General features: G+C 48.9%; 1 protein-coding gene across 8 annotated transcripts in view; it reads left to right on the plus strand.

Annotated features, from left to right (window-relative positions):
• Window positions 1–21,832, plus strand: part of jcada (junctional cadherin 5 associated a) — a 415,634-nt gene that overhangs the window by 187,261 nt on the left and 206,541 nt on the right. For 7 of the 8 annotated variants that reach the window (XM_038798243.1, XM_038798240.1, XM_038798248.1 and 4 more), the window contains one exon: window positions 8,458–8,573. The gene's annotated coding sequence lies outside the window, so the exon portion shown is untranslated. Of the gene's footprint in view, window positions 1–8,457; window positions 8,574–21,491; window positions 21,752–21,832 lie in introns of all 8 variants that reach the window. The other variant, XM_038798244.1, reaches the window with a different exon arrangement.

A 21,832-nucleotide genomic window follows, 5' to 3' on the forward strand; every position in this document is an offset into this window, starting at 1 on the left:
GTACCGATAGCAAACTGGACGCCACATCCAGACTCCTCATGGAAACAGTTGAAGATGCCAAGCTGAACAACATCTTCAGGAACCCTGTAGTTGGAGCACGGCCGTGGCCAGATGGGTCTGTCCGCTACCTTGTAGACTTTCCGTTTGTGTCCCAAGCTTTCACAGTCAGATCCACTGATGTCAAGCCGGTGTTCTTCTCTGACCACTACCTCCAACTGACTGACTGTCACCTACAGGTGGACCAGAGGTTTAGTAGGGGAACATGGAAGCTGAATGTGAAACTGTTGACCCCAGAGAACATTGAGGAACTCAAAGGGGATTACGGAGATTTGAGAGCCATGAAATCGCTTTTTGCGTCCCTGACACACTGGTGGGAGGCAGCAAGGAAGAATGTTAAGAGATTTTTCATCCTTAAAGGTGCTCAGAAGGCCAGAGAAAGATGGGGGGAAATGTCTGAGCTCCAGAAATGCAACACGATCAGCTCCAGGTGCAATCGATGGTGGCTGGCGTCAGGGAGTATCTCCAGCAGGTGAAAGACCAGCAAACCTCACTCTTCAGCTTGAGGCCCCCAAGACCATCTTCGGGTCCAGAGTCCACTCCATGGAACCAGATCAACGTGCTCGTGATCTTCTTCCAAAAGGTACACACAGAGAGCTCTGTGATCAGTAGCCTGAAGGAAATAAAGTCATCGCAGTCTACATTTTGAAGATCAGCAAATTCTTTTATGCTGACTGTATGACGTGAAGCCCACAGATAGCATGGCCTCTCAGTCTTTCCTGCCCTTTATCACAGTGGTCTTAGAAGACAATGAGTGGGAGAGCCTGTACATACTGCTAACTCTGGATCAATACTCTCATCTTCAACTAGAAGGGAAAGGGAAGAATTTTTAATATTGGCAACACATTTCACTGTTGAGTGTGGATTATAAAATTCTGCCCAAGCTCATCATCAACTGGGTCAGGTCTGCTCTGGAGTCAGTGATCCATTTTGACTAGACCTGTTTTGTACCCGGCAGAAAAACTTCTGATAGACTCTGAGCAGGACAGGGGTGTGGACACCTACCTCATCAACCTGGACCAGGAGAAGGCCTTTGATAGAATATCACACACATACATGAGTGATTTGCTGTCCAAAATGGGAACCCACAATTGGATCCAACTGTTCTACATAAACATCACTAGCCCAGTTTCAATGAATGGTTGGGAATTGCAAAACTTTCCAATTAAATCTGGAGTCAGGCAGGGCTGTCCTCTCTCTCGCGTCCTTTTTCTGAGTACCTCGGGAAGGATTCGGCGATAAGAGGAGTAATGATCCCAGGTAGTGGAGGCACTCCTGTCAAAGCCTCCCTGTATAGGTGCAATGTCACCGTCTCCTGCTCGGATCTGCTGTTCGTGTGCAGACTAATCAACACCAGTGACCAGTGAGGACTGGCCTCAGGTGCCAAGGTAAACCATGGCAAGAGAGAAGCCATGTTCTTTGAGAACATGGTTCCCAAAGGATATGTTTCGGAGGAACCAGGGCATGCATTAGAAACTGGAAGGAGTGAGAAGGTATAATTAACCAAAATCTGAATATGGAGGAGCAACGCTCTCTCTCCAGTGCAGGTAAGATGTAAGGCACTCGGTGTTGCTGTACGTGGTGCAGGTCTGGCCCATTCCTCACTCCCACGCTGTGGCAATAACCCGAGCCATTTTTCACTTCATTTGGGAGTCAAAAATGGACTGCGTTTGAAGGGATGCGATGTGCAAACCTCTAGATAAAGGAGGTGGCTGCATCAAGCTGTGCGTAGACCCTCGGTATAAATACACCAAGTGTTACTACGTGCTGAGGTTGTACCTGGCCCAAGTGTTGCGAAGTATGGGTCTGGCCACCCTGCCACGCATCGCCCCTAGTAGTTGGACCACCTGTCCTTTGTTGAGAAATGTGTGCAGAGAAACACCTTTGGCCACAAGGTCTACTGGCAGTGGTCTACACGTAATGTCTGATAGGCCCTGCGGGAAAAGGAGATGGTGGATCCCGTCGGACGGTTCCCTGTGCAGACTGTCAAGATTATTTGACACAATGCCTCATCACCAGAACTTTCAAACAAGCACCAAGACCTAGTTTGGCTGGTGGTGAGAAAGACCCTTCCCGTCAGATCCTTCCTACATGCCAGAGTCTCACCCCATCCGCACATTTCCCTCGAGGTGACTGTGGTGGGAAGAGACTGTTGTCCACCTCCTTGTGGAATATGCCTTTGAAAAGAAAGCCTGGGCAGAAATGAGGTGGTATTTGTCGAGGTCCATCCCAAGCAGCTCCGTGATGTCCCAGGGACACACATCGAGACAAACATCAGCTGTTGCTGAAGGATCATTAACTCAGTGAAAGACACTCTTTAGTCTGCCCAAACCTTGTTCATCTTCCAGTGCATAGAGTTATCCCTGAGCGAGTGTTGCAGATTGACACATTCCAAAAACCAGGAATACGTGCTGCGGGATGCACTAAAGCTTGGGACAGCCACCGCAGATGCGCAACGGAGAATGGTCGCTATCTAAAGCCTTTCAGCCAGAGTGCACCAAGACGTAAGCAACTCACCACCAACTTCTAAAGGACAACAAGGAATGGGCAATAAATTCTGGTCTACCTGGCGGTGCCCACATCCAGTAAATGAGCTTTAAAAAAAGTACTTGCTCAGCTTATTCCCAAACTTTTACAGTTTTTGTTTTGCGAACATTAGATTTCTCTCGGTCTGTTGTGTGAATAAAAAAAATCAAGATTTATCCTAGCTATGTTAACCTCCTTCAGTAATTGCTTGCTGGGAGCCCACCTGTACTTCTCTGCATTAGCCAAACAAGCCTCCAACCGGCGCTGATTTTCCAGCAGTCCCTGCCTTTTGTTGGCCGTGGAAGAAATAACCAACCCTCTATCACAGGCCTTGCAGGAGAGAATGTGCAACCTCAAAGCTGGATCTGAATCCGGGTCCCTGGTGCTGTGAGGCAGTAGTGATAACCACTGTGCCACCGTACCGTCGTTTTTTTCCTTTTCTTTTTTCCTTCCGTTCTGGTAACCCAGTTAGGGAGGGGTTAATTTCGGGATGTTGACATTTAGACTTATGGGTTCCCATTTTAGGGGAGCAGGTGGCCCGGGATTGGGCCCGGCTTCGGAAATTAAATTTTACGAGCATGGTGCATACGGTGAAGGCAGATCTCCCGAGATGGGACAGCCTCCCTCTGTCCTTAATGGGCAGAATTCAGTCGGTGCAAATGAATGTCCTGTCGCGTTTTCTGTTTCTATTCCAATATTTGCCGTTTTGTTTTCCAAAATCCTTTTTTGGGGGCATGGAAGGATTGATTCTGATTTTCATCTGGGTGAGAAAAGTAGCCAGAGATAGGAAGATAGTGCTTCAGAGGGACAGGTAGTCAGGGGATTTGGCACTGCTAAGTCTGATATATTATTATTGAGCAGCGAACACTGAGAAGTTGTTGGGTTGCTGTGGGGATCCGAAGGCTTTATGGATCCGGATGGAGACGAGCTTGTGTTGGGAGGCGGTGTTAAGGACATTGGTCATGATTCCTGACCTTTTTCTCCAGGGAAGTACTCAGAGAATCTGCTGGCGGCCTCCACACTGGAGATATGGGGACAATTTTGGCAGCACTTTAAATTGAGGGCGGTATTGAAGTTGGTGTCGGTTTGTGCGTACCACATGTTTGAGCCAGTGAGGTTTGACGCTAGCATTAGGGGATTGGAGTAGAAGGGGATAGATGTGATGCAGGATCTGTTTTTGGAGGGCCGATTTGCGAGCTTTGAGGAGTTGGTGATGAAATTTGGACTCTCTCAGGCACATGTATTTAGATATTTGCAGGTGCATGACTTCACGAAGAAGATCTTTCTGACATTCTTTGTTGATGGAGAGGGTTTTGTCATTGGCGGGAATGGAAGGGGAAGGGGGAGTACCTCGGGGGTTTATGGGAGGCTTATAGCAGAGGACGCAGTTTCCTTGGAAAGGCTGAAGGCCAAGTGGGAGGAAGAGTTGGGGTCTGAGTTGGAGGAGGGGGTGTGGTGTGAGATTCTGTATAGGGTGAACGCAAAGTCACTGTGTGCGAGGTTAGGGCTGATACAGTTGAAGGTAGGGCCCATTTGACCAAGTCCCGGGTGAGCAAGCTACTTGCGGGAGTGGAGGATGAGTGTGAGGTGTGAGTGTTCAAAGAATAATACAGCACAGGAACAGGCCCTTCGGCCCTCCAAGCCTGTACCGATCATGATACCAACCTTTGCCAAAACCCTCATGTCGGTGATCCTACAAATTGAACTGAAGGCGTGTCCCTTCGGGGCCATATTTGGGGTATCAGAGGTGCCGGAGATGCAGACTGGGGCGGGGCTGATATTCTGGCCTTTGCCTCACTGATTGCTCGAAGGCAGGTGCTGACGGGTTGGAGGTCGGCTTCTCCACCCAATGCCTCAGTATGGCTGGGGGATCTTAAGGAGTTTTTGTATCTCGAGAACATTAAGTACACCGTGATGGGCTCAATTGAAATGTATTATCGAAGATGGCAGCCGATTATTTTGTACTTTAAAGAGCTGGTCACCGTCAGTTGCTGGGGGGGGGGGGGGGGGGGGGGGGGGGGGGGGGGGGTGGTGGGGGGCGTGGATTGGCGGGATTTCTGTTTGGCTTTGTGGGGGAGTTTGTTAATACCTGTTTTTGTTATGTATAAAATTGAAAAGCTGTCTAAAAATGTTGTTTAAACTGTAGTATGGAAACCTATCATACATGCGTGTACAACTTTAAGCTGCGTTCGGCGGGAGTCAAAATTGAGGTCATTGAGTTACAAAGCAACGCCTTCACATCTGATAGCCGGATTTGAAAGCAGCCCAGCAAGATGATGGGTGCGATTTAACCGGAAAATATTTATGTCTGGTTACAGCTGCCGAGAAACAGCGCGGAATTTAACGCCTTTTTGCAATTTCTGTTGGCCTCGGGAGTTTCTCTTTGCTGAGGCCACACTGAGACCATTTCCAGTGCAGGAAAGGCTCCTCACAGATCGGTGCAGCATTGTTCCTGGCTGCCCCAATCCCTCCACCCCCCCCCCCCCTCCCCCCCCCCCCCCCCTTCCCCCCCACCCCCCCCCGGCCCCCGCCCCCGCCTCCCCGTTTCCAACACCTCCTTCCACCAACCTCCGAGAGGCCCTCAGGAACATCCCCAACCTGGGAAGTACCAACCTGGCACTTGAGCATCCCAGTACTGCCAGGATGGCACTTTCAGGGTGCCCTGGTGACACTGTCAGGTTGCCAGCCTGGTAGTGCCAAGGTGCCTGGGTGCCGGAGGGAGTATCAGGATGTCGCCCTGCCCTGTTCCTGACCACTCGGGGATCTCTAATGGCCTCCCCCCCCCCCCCCCCCTCCCCAGGTGCCATTTTGACTGGTCCACATTTGTGGAAACCAGTACTAAACCACGCCCTGACAAGGTCTCCCAGGCATGGCCGTTAGGTCCTGGATGCCAACCAGGAGAATTCCACAAACGCATTTTGATATGAGCCTAATGGCCAGATCCAGATCGCAACGTCTCGTGAGACGCCGTTAAATCTGGCGAGACGTTTCAAGCATCGCAAATCTCATGAGAGGCCTCATCCCAACACCAAGTCGGGCGTGACGAGGCCGTTAAATAGCGCCTGACATAAAATATGATAGAAAATCACCTCTCTGGAGTTGAATGGCAGTCAGTACATTCTCAAAATAGTGTGACACACTTATCCTGGCTCAGTAACTCTATGCAGGGCACTTCCATAAATCTTTGAAGCCCACGTTATTGCAGAGATCAGAACATGATGTTGAAGGCTTTGCAGCTGATGGCTAAATACGTTTATTCGGTAAATAGCTGAGACATTCAGACAAGGGGAGTTCACTCATTCAGGTCCTCGCCTGTGCTGAGTCTGATAGTGCCAGCTGCAGTGTGCATAACGGTTCCATATTTGCCCTTGACTCCATGAGTTATGAAGGGGAAAGAATGTGCCAGCGCTTTCATTCCCCCATTGTGGAAGAACCGGCTGACACACGCTCCCAGACAAATAGTCACTTCTTGAATGCATCAGGAGGTGACTGGTGGCACTCGCACCCACTTAAGGCAAGCTGAGGGCAATAAAAAGGAAGAGGAAATAAAATGGCCCACTTGTCTCATTCCCAGCAAAGGCTCAGAAAACTTGATAAAGCTACTTTCACGCAACTGCATATACACCTCAGTCCTACGACTCGCTCCATTTACTAGCAATGGCATTAATAACAAGCACCATTGGGGCAGTTCTTGTTGATACAATTTGGAAATCAAATAATCCGTTTTATTCATTCTTCACCTATTGTGTTTTGTAAACATAGCAAAACACTCAAAGTGCTCTCCCAATGTTTGCCACAGGGCAAGTCATTTTATCCAGTAACCCAGCTGAGAGCTGCCAGCCTCATTTCCAAACACTTGTGGTACACTTTCTTCTGCTAATTCCTTTTGACTCGAAGCAAACATCAGTCACATGTCTGACTTACACAGGGGCTGACTCCATTACCAATCTCTGTGTCGGGTTCTTCACAGCAGCTGCCCCTTGACTGGAATTTGAATGCAGATTTCAGTGCTCAGCTGTTCCACGTAGCCCCCTAAATGGCATTCCATTTCACAGTCTACACCGAATGTTATATTTGCTCCGATCACCTCGATCATCTAGCATGAGGCAAGAGTCAGGAGGGGATCATCTGCAAAGTGACATTTGCAAGGGAAGGGTAAATTTAGAATTGAACGGACAAATTGAATTGCTCCGTACTTTTCACACACCAAATGAACAGCTACAGAGGCATCAACAGTTAAAGTGTTGCTAATAGAACAGGACTTGGCATCAGAGGATTTCTGTAGGTACGCTGGGCTGAGGGCAACACATGGATACAGCTCAGAGTCACGCACTAAGTAAATTGGTGATACCAGTAGAGCAAACAAGCTGAAGTAATAAGTATCAGGCAAGGGGAGGCAAAAGCAGTGAATCACAGCTCTCTCATACACACCATTCACCTGATGCTCCATTGAAACATTGGAGTTTAATGACTGCACAGGAGCCCAGTCATGCTAAGAACTGTTGGAACACTTTGGCAATATCCTTACAATGTTTATCACATTATTGTCGCACATTCTTAAGATCAAAACACATTAACGTAGTGTTAATTTAAAATTATTTTAAAAGCAATCAAAAGAACCTTGGGCGAAAGAGAAAATGCTGGAAAATCTCATCAGGTCAAAGGGTCATCTGGATTCGAAACGTTAGCTTTTTTCTCCCCCTACAGATGCTGCCAGACCTGCTGAGATTTTCCCGCATTTTCTCTTTCGTTTCAGATTCCAGCATCCGCAGTAATTTGCTTTTATCGAAAGAATCTTCGGCTTGGATTTCTCGTCCACCGGGCGCGCACACTCGCGGGCCCAGGAGCAGGCACACTCGGGCTCCGATCGGGATTTCGCGCTGGCTAGCCAATTAACGAGCAGTCAGCGTGAAACATGAGCTTGGAAAGGCTTGCTGCTGCTGGGGAGGGCAGGACGAGGGCAGTCGCTGAGGGTGCAGCTGGTAGTTCTAATGTGCTCCCTCAGGGAGACAGCCACTACGGAGCTGTCTCAGGGAGACTTGTGAAAAAATAAATAGCAAGTACAGGAGGGAAGAGACCCTTAACTGAACACATACTTCAGGAGTTCAATTGAGCTACAGGTGGGCGGGTCATCAGCCACCTTTCTCATTGCTGACAAAATGGCATGGCAGCAGGCAGCACCTGCCCGTGGCATTTTGCCATCTTTCTCACTTCCCAGCCCACCCTCAAAAGACTGGTAAAATTCAGCCCATTAACCATGTTTCTCTAATCACAGGCAGGCTGCCTGACCTGCTGAGCATTTTCTCTTTTTTTATCTCAGATTTCCAGCAGCCACAGTATTTTGCTTTATCACTGGACGATGCTGAACTGAACCTGAAGTGAGTGAACTATCAAAGGATGTCTTAGGGCAGCGATGTTTGACGTTTAATAAACATGATAATTTTCCGCTATGACAGATACAAGGATGAGTCCGTGCATGTTTTTCCACATACCGAGATATCAGAGCCAGTGACGATATTCCCAAAGACTGTGAAGAACTGACAGCTCATTTGAGAATAATCTACAATACTGCCCCTGCAGAATCTCTGATAAGAAGGGTGGAAAATTTCCAAAACCTGAACACCTCCTTTCGCCTTCCCTCCCTGACCTCCTCTGCCCCATTTTGTCAGAGATCCTGGTTGCACAGTAACTGATCTTCACTAGCCATATTAAAATGCCAAAAATAGCTGCCTGGCAACTTGCCGGAGAGTAAAGAACACACCAGCCTATCCACTAACCTTGCCTAAGTTGTTTCTTCAAGGGAGGACGGAAGAAGGTCTGAGACAGAGTTACTTCACTAATGTAAAATACCACATGTGAATTCTTGTTTTACAGATTTGGATGTAGGTTATACAACTCAAGCATGTAGAAAGGACAATTCGAAATTGAGAATTGAAATTCTACCTGACTGCATTCCATGGATTACCGTGTGCAGCCAAGCTACCTGTCAGGTGAGACATCATTTCCCCAAATTCTGTTGGAGTAGGGTGGGAGAGGGTGAGCACCTAGATTTTGATATGAATGACACAGAAGTGATTATATATATATATACAGGGCAATTTCCACACTGCACTCACTCCTGCAGGTTCAAAGGGAAGTAAGCTGAGCTACTTAGATGCTGCCTGAACACTGGGAGACCAGGGGATAGCAGAGAAAAAAATCGTGTTTGCTTTATTTGTAACAAATTCATGAGCTTGTTCCTTTCAAAGTACATAGGTAGGATTTTGTGGTTTTGCCCTCCGTGGGACTGAAAATTCCCAACTCCAAGGCAATGGGCCCGTCGCCGATCTGTCACATTTTCCATGCCACATGCGATGACTCCCCAGCAAATCCTACCGATTGATGTGATTACACTCAGCACATAGATTAAATCCTTCCTCCCCACTTAGCTAACTTCCAACAGAATTCTTATTATTCATCCAGTCATATTCACAGGAATACACGAAGATAGCAAACATTTATTCAGCTGCTTTTATGTTGATCCTTCAAAACTGTGCATCAGCCACTGGGCTTCGGGAAACCGATTTAGCAGTTAAGCTGTGGGGCCGATCAACAGACACCTGATTAAAACATCAACATGAAAGTAGCCTGAGCTTGCAAAAGAATGGAACATTTGCTCCAAAAATATGTTTCTGGATCATCCAGCAGTTTTGACTTCTTTACAAACCTTTCAAAAGATCCTAAAAGCCAGCTTGTAGAACCGGTTAACCTGTCTGTATGACAGGAGTCAACATTCCGGACTCTTGACTATTATCCCTTTCCCCTTCTCCCCTCACCCATCTCATTTCCCTCAGCCCTGACAGAGTCTCTCTTAGAATTTTACGGTTCATATAGCTTACCATTTTATTGCTGTTAAATACAATACAGCGTTTAGGGTTATTATTATTACTTTGTTAAAAAATTACAAATTGTTTGTATTATATTGGAATGTTTTCTATGTGGTAATCTGAATTTTTGGAATAAAAATATTTCTAACAAAATATAATTTGAAAATACAATTCAGCAGAGTTTTTCAACCCTCTTTTGGTTAAGGAACCCCATAATATATTGTGAACTCCAAACTCCTCACAACATAGTTCACAATATATTATGGGGTTCGAAACTCCTCTCTCCCTCTTCCACGCCCATCATATGTAAATTCTAAATCAAAAATGAAACTAAAGTAAAACACTAGTGAATGAGTTAATTATTTTTCATTAAATTTGAAAGCAATTGCCTTGATTTTGTGCCTGCATTTATCGCAAGTGCAAATAGCAAGATGGACACAAAATCTCACAAGACTCAGAAAACCAGTGCCAGGTGCCAGTGCCAGTGGGTGCCTCTAGGGAGCTCCAATCCTTATTCCTCGGACATTCAATGGCACTACCATAGCTGAATACCCCACAATCAATATCCTGGGGGTTACAATTGACCAGAAACTGAACTGGACTGGCCATACAAATACTGTGGCCACAAGAGTGGGTCAGAGACTAGGGATTCTGTGGCAAGTAACTCGTCTCCTGACTCCACAAAGACTGTCCACCATCTACAAGGCACAAGTCAGGAGTGTAATGGAATACTCACCACTTGCCTGGATGAGTGCAGCTCCAACAACACTCAGAAAGCTCAACACGATCCAGGACAAAGCAGCCCCCTTGACTGGCACCCCTTTCATAAACATTCACTCCCTGCACCACTGACACACAGCAGCAGCTGTGTATACCATCTACAAGATGCACTACAGGAACTCACTAAGACAGCACCCTCCAAACCCACAACAGAAACCATCAGGAGAAGGGCAGCAGACACAAGGGAACACCACCAGCTAGAAGCTCCTCTCCAAGTCACTCACCATCCTTCACTGTCATTGGGTCAAAATCCTGGAACACCCATCCTAACAGCACTGTGGATGTAAGGTAAAGTTGCCATAGTCTCAAATGATTATAGGCTGTTCTCCCCTTTGAGGGGGAGAGCTGACTAGTGGTGATTTAACCTGAGGATGACCATACCTCAGCCGAGGGGCATGGTTAAGAAGGCAGGCCTTCATGAATAACCTCAGCCTGTACAACAAGAATATGAACCCCGGTGCTGGCGTTGCTCTACATCAGGAACCAGCTGTCTAGCCAAGTGAGCTAAACCGGCCCCCATGGATGTGGCTACACCACAGGGACTGCAACTGCAGCAGTTCCCGAAGGTAGCTCACCACCACCTTCTCAAGGACAATCAGGTCTGGTCAATAAATGCTGGCCTATCCAGCAAAGCCCACATTCCATAAAAATGAAAAACACAAAACCCACGGTACCTTTTTTAGAATCAATGAACACCACAGTGTAAATTGGTACGTTTAAAAATAGCTTTGAAAAATATGATCCATTGATAGATTTTCCCTATGCTTGAAAAATGTGTCTGGGAAGGTAATAAAATCATCTAGGCCTTTTGAAGGTTCAGAAACCACAAACCACAAACACATGAAACCTCTTGACTACAAGTGTTGTAAAATTGACTGTAGAGATCAGACAGCCTAAACTGTCAATCAAACAATGTTTCCTCTGGAGAGCAGCTGTTCTAGAACATAGAACATACAGTGCAGAAGGAGGCCATTTGGCCCATCGAGTCTGCATCGACCCACTTAAGCCCTCAATTCCACCCCATCCCCCTCACCCAATAACCCCTCCTATCTTTTTGGACACTAAGGGCAATTTAGCATGGCCAATCCACCTAACGTGCACATCTTTGGACTGTGGGAGGAAACCCAGAGGGAACCCACGCAGACACGGGGAGAACGTGCAGACTCCGCACAAACGGTGACCCAGCAGGGAATCGAACCTGCGAAAGTGGCGCTGTGAAACCACAGTGCTAACCACTATGCTACCGTGCTGCCTCACCTTCTGTTACTCTAATAGGTGACTGGGTTCTCTGCCAAATATGCTCAAATAAGGGGATGGGTGGAAGGGCAGAGATTGGAATAAGGGGTATGAAAGGACTTAGGTCTGGGTGGAAGGAGAAAGCTTGGTATACGGGGCATGAGGGGACATGGGAATGGGTGAGGGGCTAACTTGGCATGGGGGTACGAGGAAGACCTTTTGAACTTACCTTTCATGCATACTATAGTTCACAACACTACTAAGGGACCGTGAGCCACAACATTTTTAAAACCTGGCCCAACTCCGTGACAATTACAGAGGAGTAGAACATGCCCATTTTCACAATGGAGCAAGTACGGTCACGTGTGCCAGATGCAGTTACCCAGATTTTCATAGAGTCTGACACAGTTACCCAGATTTACCCTTCATTCTCCTGCCATTGTCCAGCTCCCTGCAATTACCATCATGGACTCCTTCTTGACTTTCCAGACCCAGCCAGTATAACCACATTGATGTTTTAAAAAGCAGGCACTCAGCAGGTCTGGCAGCATCTGTGGAGAGAGAAACGGAGTTAACTTTTCAACTGAAAAGGGGGAGGGGAAGAACAAAAGAAGGTTTTGTGATAGGGAGAAGGGTGGGAGAGATCAACTGATAAAAGATTTGAATGTGCAAAAGGCAAAGGTAAAGGTTGTGGGGAAGAAACAAAAGATTTGTCCAGAATGGCTGTGTGTGGTAGAATAACAAATAGCTGTGTTCAAAAGCAAAATATGGAAAACAGGATTAAGACTGGCACATGCAAAACGAAACAGAATCAAAATGGAGGGACAGACTTGAGGTATGAAATTATTGAACTCAATGTTGAGTCCAGAGGCCTATTTGGGAGGTGAAGTGCTGCTCTTTATGTTTGCATTCAGCTTCACTGGGACAGTGCAACAGGCCAAGGGCAGAAATGTCTGCATCAGTGCAAGGTGGGTGGGAAATGAAAATGATAGGCAACCGGAAACTTAGTGCCGTGCTTCCAGATAGAACGGAGGTGTTCTGCAAAGCGGTCATCAAGTCTGCATTTGGCCTCCCCGTTGTCGAGGAAACCACATTGTGAGTAGCGAATACAGTAGACTAAATTGAAAGAAGCACACATAAACCGCTGCTTCACCTGGAAGGAGCATTTGGGGCCTTGGATGTGAGGAAAGAGGAGGCAAAGGGGCAGGTGTTTCACCTCCTGCATTTGCATGGGAAGGTGCTGTGGGATTGAGATTTGTTGGAGGTAATTGAGGAATCGACCAGGGTGTTGTGGAGGGAACGGCCCCTTCGGAATGCTGACATAGGAAGGGATTGATTTAAATTTTTAGTGCTTTGAGCAGCTGAATAACCTATTCCTGTTTGTGATACTATCTAAGTATGCACCTCGATATTGAGGTGTGATGCTTCATCTTATGCTCCCTCCTAACTCTCCTAATATGATTTCCCCAAAGAGGATGCCTCTAGGCTCTTACTTCTGGAGTGCTTGATGAGTATGGATATCATTGGGTTGCTTTCTGCATCACCCATAATAACAATAATAATAATAATTTTTATTGTCACAAGTAGCCTTACATTCACACTGCAATGAAGTTATTGTGAAAATTCTCTAGTCACCACATTCCGGCGCCTGTTCGGGTACACAGAGGGAAAATTGAGACTGTCCAATTCACCTAACAGCACGTCTTTCGGGACTTGTGGAAGATAACCGGAGCACCTGGAGGAAACCCACGCAGACGTGGGGAGAACGTGCAGACTCCAAGTCGAGAATTGAACCTGGGACCCTGGAACTGCGAAGCAACAGTGCTAACTACTGTGCTATCGTGCTGCCCATCCAGGGGCAGGGGCTGGTTTAGCTCACTGGGCTGAATCGCTGGCTTTTAAAGTAGACCAAGCAGGCCAGCAGCACGGTTCGATTCCCATACCAGCCTCCCCAAACAGGCGCCGGAATGTGGTGACTAGAGGCTTTTCACAGTAACTTCATTGAAGCCTACTCGAAAATGAAAGAAAAATGAAAATCGCTTATTGTCACGAGTAGGCTTCAAATGAAGTTACTGTGAAAAGCCCCTAGTCGCCACATTCCGTCGCCTGTTCGGGGAGGCTGTTATGGGAATCGAACCGTGCTGCTGGCCTGCTTGGTCTGCTTTCAAAGCCAGCGATTTAGCTGTGTGCTAAACAGCCCCTTTCTCGTGACAATAAAGCAATTTTTTTTTTTTAGGGACTGGTTTAGCACAGGGCTAAATAGCTGGCTTTTAAAGCAGACCAAGGCAGGCCAGCAGCACGGTTCAATTCCCGTACCAGCCTCCCTGAACAGGTGCCGGAATGTGGCGACTAGGGGCTTTTCACAGTAACTTCATTTGAAGCCTACTTGTGACAATAAGCGATTTTCATTTTCATATCATCCTAATCCTTGATGGTGACGTCATGGGAGATCCCTGCTCAAAGAAAAGGCAATATGTTAACGCTGCAACCAATGGCTGTGACTCCAGTAACAAGGTTTGAATGGCTCTTTGCAGCAGAGCGGTAAATGTGAATGAGTGTAAAATGGAAACAGGAAGAATTTGAATTCTGGGCTTGTTCTCCAAGGTTCTCCCAAAGGCAGGATGTTTAGAGGGTATTTGAGGTAAAATCTTTTTTTGTTGGTGCAGGCTTGATGGGCTGAAGTGCCTCTTCTGTACTGTATGATTCTATGATTCCCCGGGAACAGGAAACGTGCACAAGGAGTTTAATTAAAATTAGGTGTGTTAGTTGATCCTCCAGAAACTGACCAACCAGCAAGGGTAGATGTGCGAGCACTCGTCACTTTTGGATCACTGCATGAAAGCAGCCTTGTCATTGGACAGAGAAGGAGATTCCATTTCATTTGTGTGGACAAGAACACGGTACAAATAAATGTTCTGCTACCTTATGCATAGGAGTATTAGTGTAGTACGTGCATGACAGAAATTCAACAGTATTAATTGTAAAAGAAATCCACCTTCATGAGAATGTATGTGACCTCTGTTTGAGATTCAAATACTTTGTTGGAGCCTTGAGCCTGAAACAAAAATAACTCTCCACTATCCTAGTAATCATTCCCTTCCCTTCCACAGAGGTATCCCATTTATGGTATCGCACCTATCCCACACATTTTGCAGAATGGAACATTGCATATTTTTTAAAAGTGGCCTCACAGTGTCAGGGACCCAGGTTCAATTCCAGCCTTGGGTAACTGTCTGTGTGGAGTTTTCACTTTCTCCCCGTGTCTGCGTGGGTTTCCTCCGGTTGCTCTGGTTTCCTCCCACAGGTGGATTGTGGATTGGCCATGATTAATTACCCCTTAATGTCCAAGGATCATAGAATCCTTCCGATGCAAAAGGAGGCCATTAGCCCCATCGAGTCTGCATCGAGCCTTCGAATGAGCTATCTACCCATTTACACTGCCTCGTCCAACCCGCCCTCTCCCCATAACCTCATAATCTAATCTGCACATGAAGGGGCAATTTATCATGGCCAATCCGCCTAACCGGCACATCTTTGGACTGTGGGAGGACCCCGGAGCACCCGGAGGAAACCCACGCAGACGCGGCGAAAACGTACAAACTCCACACAGACAGTTACCCAAGGCTGCAATTGAACCCAGGTCCCTGACACTGTGAGGCAGCAGTGTTAACAAGTGTGCAGATGAGGTAGATTGGCCATGTTAAATTGTCCCTCAGTGTCCACAAATGTGCAGGTTGGTTGGATTGGGGTTATGAGGGGCAAGGGAGTGGGCCTAGGTAAGGTATTCTTTCAGAGGGTGGGTGCAGACTTAATGGGCCGAATGGCCTCCTTCTGCACTGTAGGGGTTCTATGGATCTATGTATAAATGAGAACCATGGGTCAGCTGCCCAAACCTCATACATTTTTCATAAATTGTTTTAAATTATCATTGTTTCTGCATCTGATCTCAGAATTTGGGACATGGCTCATGGGCCTTTTGTTGCTCCAGACAATCTTTGGCAACAATCCCAAGGCTGTTTCTCAGTCTGATGCATGAGAATTGCACCCAGCTGATGTGAAACCACGGCAGAAAGCGTTTCCAAAAAGACTTCCAGCATTAATGTGGTGTGAAATGGCACTGTATGCCACTGAATAGTATCTGTGGAATAGTGCCCTGGGCCTTCTGTGAGCCTGTGCCAACACCAGACCTATTAACGTCACAATCAGCGGGCACGGCATAGATTGCAAGCCCATTAGCAGGAGTGACTCACCTCACTGTGGAGATTTTTAAATTAACATCAAAGGCACCTGCCACTTCTGAGCAAACTATGGGTTAATGACAATTTCAGTCCTCGGAGGCTGCTCCCAACTAAATTGACATGTTGATTCAATATGTCAAATTTTTAAAAATGAGCAATTATCATGACTCTCAAACAGCAGGGCCTAATTCAAATATTCCTCTTCTTCATTTACCTGCTGCTCATTGGCAAGTTGACATGCAGGTGTAGAGGTTGAAATTTTGGGGCTGTTCCCTCTGGCGGGATCTTCTGACCCGGCAAACAGACCCTCCCCCCCTCTCCTCCCCCACCACCCCCCTACCCTCCCGCCTCCCCGCCCCCTCCACCCTCTCCCCCCCTCTCGCCCCCTTCCCCCCTTCCTCCCCCAGTCCGTTTCCCCCCTCCCCCCTCTCCCCCCTCCCCCCTCCACCTCTCCCCCCTCCCTCTCCCCCCTTCTCTCCCCCCTCCCCCCCCTCCCTCTCCCCCCCCTCTCTCCCCCCCACCCCCCAGGTTGCTGCTGAGACTGACCACTCTCTACCTCTTCGCCAGGAAATCAAGAAAGGGCAGCCACTGCCGAAAGAACCCCTGTACCGACCCCCTCAGGGCAAATTTCATCCTCTCCAACTTGATGAACCCAGCCATGTCGTTGATCCAGGCCTCCGAACACGGGGGCCGTGTATCCCTCCACTGTAACAGAATCCTGCGCCGGGCTACTAGAGACGCAAAGGCCAGAATGCCGGCCTCTCTCGCCTCCTGCACTCCCGGCTCCGAAGCTACCCCAAAGATCGCGAGCCCCCAGCCCGGCTTGACCCTAGACCCGACCACTTCAGACAAAGTCCCCGCCACCCCCTTCCAAAACCTTTCCAAGGCCGGACAAACCCAGAACATGTGGGTGTAGTTCGCCAGGCCTCCCGAACACCTCCCGCACCTGTCTTCCCCTCCGAAGAACCGGCTCATCCTTGCCCCTGTCATGTGAGCCCCATGCAGCACCTTCAGCTGCATTAGGCTGAGCCGTACGCAAGAGGAGGAGGAATTCACCCTCTCCAGGGCATCCGACCATGTTCCATCTTCAATCTTTTCCCCTAGCTCTTCCTCCCATTTCGCTTTGAGCTCTTCTACTGAGGCCTCCTCCTCCTCCTGCATCAGTTGGTAAATAGCCGAGATCTTTCCTTCACCGACCCACGTCACCGAAAGTACCCTATCTTGCACCCCCTTGGCGGCAGCTGCGGAAACTCCTCCACCTGCCTCTTAACAAAGTCCCTGACCTGCATATACCTAAAAGCGTTCCCAGGGGGGAGGTTCCACTTCCCCACCAGTTCCTCCAGAGTCGCGAACTTCCCATCCAAGAAGAGGTCCCCAAACTGTCTGATGTCTGCACTGTGCCAACTGCCAAATCCCCCACCCGTTCTCCCCGGCGCAAAACGGTGATTGCCCCGTATCGGGGCCCAAACTGAGGCCTTCACTTCCCCCCTATGCCGCCTCCACTGTCCCCAGATTTTGAGAGACGCAACCACCACCGAACTCGTGGAGTACTTTGCCGGGGGGAGTGGAAGTGGGGCCGTCACCAAGGCCTCCAGACTCGTACCCGCACAGGACGCTACCTCCAGTCTCTTCCATGCGTCACCCTCCCCTTCCGTCACCCACCTGCGAATTATCGCCACGTTCGCCGCCCAATAATATCCACACAGATTGGGCAGCGCCAGGCCCTGTACCTCCCTTCTTCGCTCCAAAAATACCCACCTTACTCTCGGGGCCTTCCGCGCCCACACGAACCCCAGAATCGACTTATTCACCCTTCTGAATAAAGCCTTTGGGATCAATATGGGGAGGCACTGGAAAAGAAACAAAAACCTCGGGAGCACCGTCAGTTTAACCGACTGGACCCTGCCTGCCAACGAGAGCGGCAGCGCATCCCAACTCCTGAACTCCTCCTCCATCTGCCCCACCAGCCGCGAAAAGTTAAGCCTATGCATAGCCCCCCAGGTCCTAGCCACGTGGACCCCAAGACCCCCCCCCCCCCCCCCCCCCCCCCCCCCCCCGGGTGCAGGACAAACAGCTCGCTTTTCCCCACATTTAGCTTATATCCCGAAAAGTCCCCAAACTCAAGTATCCTCAGCACCTCTGGCATCCCCTCAGCCGGGTCCGCGACATACAGCAGCAGATCATCTGCATACAGCAGAATCCCCCTCCAGCTCTTCGAGTCCCTCAGCGCCATGGCCAGGGGCTCAATTGCTAACGCAAAGAGCAGGGGAGACAAGGGGCACCCCTGCCTCGTCCCTCTGGAAAGCCGAAAGTCCTCTGACCTCCTCCCATTCGTCACCACACTCGCCACCGGGGAGCTTTACAGCAACCTCACCCAGCTAATGAACCCCTCACCAAACCCAAACCTCCGCAACACCTCCCACAGATGACTCCACTCCACCCTATCAAAAGCTTTCTCCGCATCCATGGACGCCACTATTTCTGACTCCCCAGCCACCGGCGCCATCATCATAACATTCAGGAGCCTCCGCACGTTGGCATTCAATTGTCTACCCCGTTCGTGACTAGTTAAGGTTTATTAAATTACAATAGCGTAGGTAGAAAACAATACTAATACTACTAACAAACTGTTAACAACTAGAATACAAGAGCTAATACTAAACACGACTATCCACGACGACGCCTCACCCTGACTCCCCAAGGTTGCAGTGTCACATGGTGTAGTTCTACTGCCACCTGTTGGTTGGAGGTCTAACATATTAACAGAAAGGGATCAGGGAAGCCCTAGAGAGTTTAGAAGGAAGCAGGCTTGTGGGGCAAAGATAGCTTTTTCGAGCAATGATGTTCTGCTTAGTGTGGCTGTGGAGCATGTTCTGATCTCAGTTCGACGTTGATGGGTTCTGCGCAACATGTCCCAGTTTCAGGTGGGGGCTGAGCTGAGGCACCCCAGAGCATGTCTTGGTCGCTGAGGACCATGTCCCAGGTGCAGGTGGACATTGGTGAAGTACTGCAGAGCATGGCCCCATCATAGAGGCTGCAGGCATCAAAGGCATGCTGTGAGCAATGGGGATCTGCCAGAGCCAGGTGACATGGGGCATCCGGATCCCCTCCACACAGCTGCCCCATCTTCCAGAGCTGACCCCCAGGACCCTACGGCACCGAACAGTAGGGGGAATGCTAAAGACCGACTCAGAGCCTCCCTATGGGGTGACGATAGCGGTCGCTAGCTCTCCCGAGTGTTCCCGCTCTGTGAAAACGATGCATCTTGGGGTCAGCTTGTGGAACGGGGTGACATGGCACGGCATGCGGATAAAACTGGGCCAGGATCCTCCGGCCCAGGCTCTCCACAAGCCGCTGGCCGAGGGCATCAAAGGCCACAGGACGCAGCAGGCAGTTCAGCTGCCCCCACCTCTGATGTGCATCCTGGGGCACACCTAGACGTAGAGGTAGAGCATGGAGAGCTAAGCAGATAGAGGATCATTGAGAGGGAACTGAGGGGGAAGGGGAGCGGCAACATGGGGGGTTAGGGACAGTTGGGGTCACAATTGTACAACATTAAACCGCATTACACCCAAGACATGTGAAGCTTCCGTCACGTTATTCCGTACTGCGGGCTGGCCTACACCCCCTCCCCCAGTTGCCCTCTTCCCTCTCCTGTCCCTAGGCCCCTGGCACCAAGGTCCTGGATCTGCTGCCTACCCATCTCCAAGGCGTGTGATTGGTGTGAGCGTGCACTCAGCAGACAGGCAGGAGTCAGACTATGGGATAGACTGAGGAGCACCAGAGCTCAGCTCACAGCAGGTTATCATCACTACTCCTGCCTTTTATATTGACCCGCTGACAGTGCCACCACAGGCGTTACATCACCCTTGATGTAGCACAAAGCCTGGGAGGGTGGAACAGGGCAATGGGTGGGGATGGGGATGGGGAAGGGGGCGGGAAATGGGTGGGGGAATGTTCGGGTGGGAAGGGAGTGGGGAGTATGAGGTAGACTGGGTGAATGGAGGGGATACCTGTGGGGTGGATGGTGGGTCATATGTGATGAGAGGGAGACATGATGGATAGAGTCATATTCTATGAGAAGTGGGCAAGGATGAGGGCCAACCCGGTCCTCCAGGCATGTCGGACCCTTACCGCTACCCAATATGCTCCATCCTCTGGCTGCACCCACGTGTCCTCCTCGTGCTCATGCTCCATCCCCTCCTGGTCCAGCTCCTCATCATCCTCCTACTCTGATGTGGTCACATGTTTCTCCTCCTCCACTTCCAGCACGTTGCCCCGTTGCTGTGCCAGGTTGTGGAGGGCACAGCAGACCACCACAAAGTGATCCTCTGAAGGGGTACTGCAGACCACCACAAAGCGGTCACTCTTATGGGGATCCCTGGTGGGGGTCTCTGTAATGCGGGGGTCTCTGGTGGGGAGGTCTGGTGGGGTGGTTGGTATAGTTGGGGTGGGGTGGGAAGGATTTTCATTGTAGGGGGGGAGGCTGTAGTGGACTTTGCGGGTGACTCCTTTAAAGAGTTACCTCTTGGCCCACCACGAGGTCCATTGCACCAGGGCTACATTGGGAAATACCTGCACCAATTCTCACTCACGTGAATCCCGGCCCAGAGGACCGGAAATTCACACAGGCTCCTGTTCAGCCCATTAATAGGATGAAAGAGGGCCAATTTGACCTTTTTGTATCATTCTGCTGACGTGGGGCGTGAACCTCAATGCCATTGGAGGACTGGAGCATCAGTGGGCTCCACCCCCGTTTTTTAGATGATGCTGGATTCTCTGCCGCATCTGGAACTCCACTACTGGCAGCCGGCGGCAGAGAAACCAGCCCTACAAGTAAATGGCAAATTAATTTCAGCACATACTATATGAGGAGTGGATTATGGTGTAAGAAATAAGAGACCCAATACTTCTTGGAAATGAAAAGTCCAAATGGAGTAGTGAGCAAAGGATCTAGGTGTACAGATTCGTAAATCATTAAACATAGCAATGCAAAATAACAAGGCCATCGAAAATGTAAACTGAGCATGAGAGTTCATTTCCAGACAATGATAATTGAAACTCAGACCTATTAATTTAAATTTGTACATAACCTTGGCTTGACCACATTCTTCTTTCTTTTCACAATTTTTGTTTTCCATTACAAAAGAATATGGAACCATTAGAGAAAATGCATTAGGGAACTCCAGAACTGAGAATGTATGAGTCACGGCTCGGAAAAACTGATCAGGTTGCGGTTGTCCAGAAAGCAAAAGGCTGAGGGGTCATGTAATTGAGGTATTTAAAATTGTGAAGTAAATTTGATAGAATCAATCTGGAGAAGATGTTTCTGGCTGTGGGGGTGTCCAAAACCAGGGCCCAGAATTTTACTGAGTCAGGCTGATTCAGAAGCTCATTAAGGATGGCCTGCATGACCAAATTCCGGGATGCCTGTCGCCATTCGTGTTTCTGGCAATTTGTGCAAGCGGAGGACAAGGGTGCGGGCAGTCAGTTCACATATTCCACTCCCATCTTAGCCAGCTCCATTGTGGAGGTGTGTAGTTCAACCTACTCTCCCCTCCCACCGCCCACAACTCCCAACCACCACCTCCACTCCCCCTTCCCTCATAACTTGAGTGGAGTTGGGCTCCTTCAGTGGAGGTGTGAACCATGAGGGAGCCCAAATAGGGAAGCAAATGAAAATAACCACTTTCACCTGGAATTCTTTCATTGATAGGCCTTGAAGTACAAAGAAATTGAGTTTCAATATTTAGATGCTGCACTGTAAGTTCAACTCATTCTTTTCCAGGTGTGGGCATTCATTGGCCATCCCTAATTGCCCTTGAGAAGGAGGTACTAAGGCACGTTCTTAAACTGCTACAGTCCACATGGCGTAAGCACACACAAACTGCTATTTGGAAAGAAGTTCCATGATTTTGACCCAGCGATATTAAAGGAAAGGCGATGTATTTCCAAGTTGGAATGGTGTGTGGCTTGAAGGGGAACTTGGCGTTCCAATGCATCTGCTGCCCTTGTCTTTCCAGGTGCGGGAGGTCGTGGCTTTGCAAGGTACTGTCAAAGGAGTCTTGGTGAGTTGCTGCAGTGCATCAGTGTGGAGGGAGTGGATGTTTAAGGTGGCGGGTGGCTGCC

This window comes from Scyliorhinus canicula, chromosome 5, assembly GCF_902713615.1.
Source record: "Scyliorhinus canicula chromosome 5, sScyCan1.1, whole genome shotgun sequence".
NCBI classification, from domain to species: Eukaryota; Metazoa; Chordata; class Chondrichthyes; order Carcharhiniformes; family Scyliorhinidae; genus Scyliorhinus; species Scyliorhinus canicula.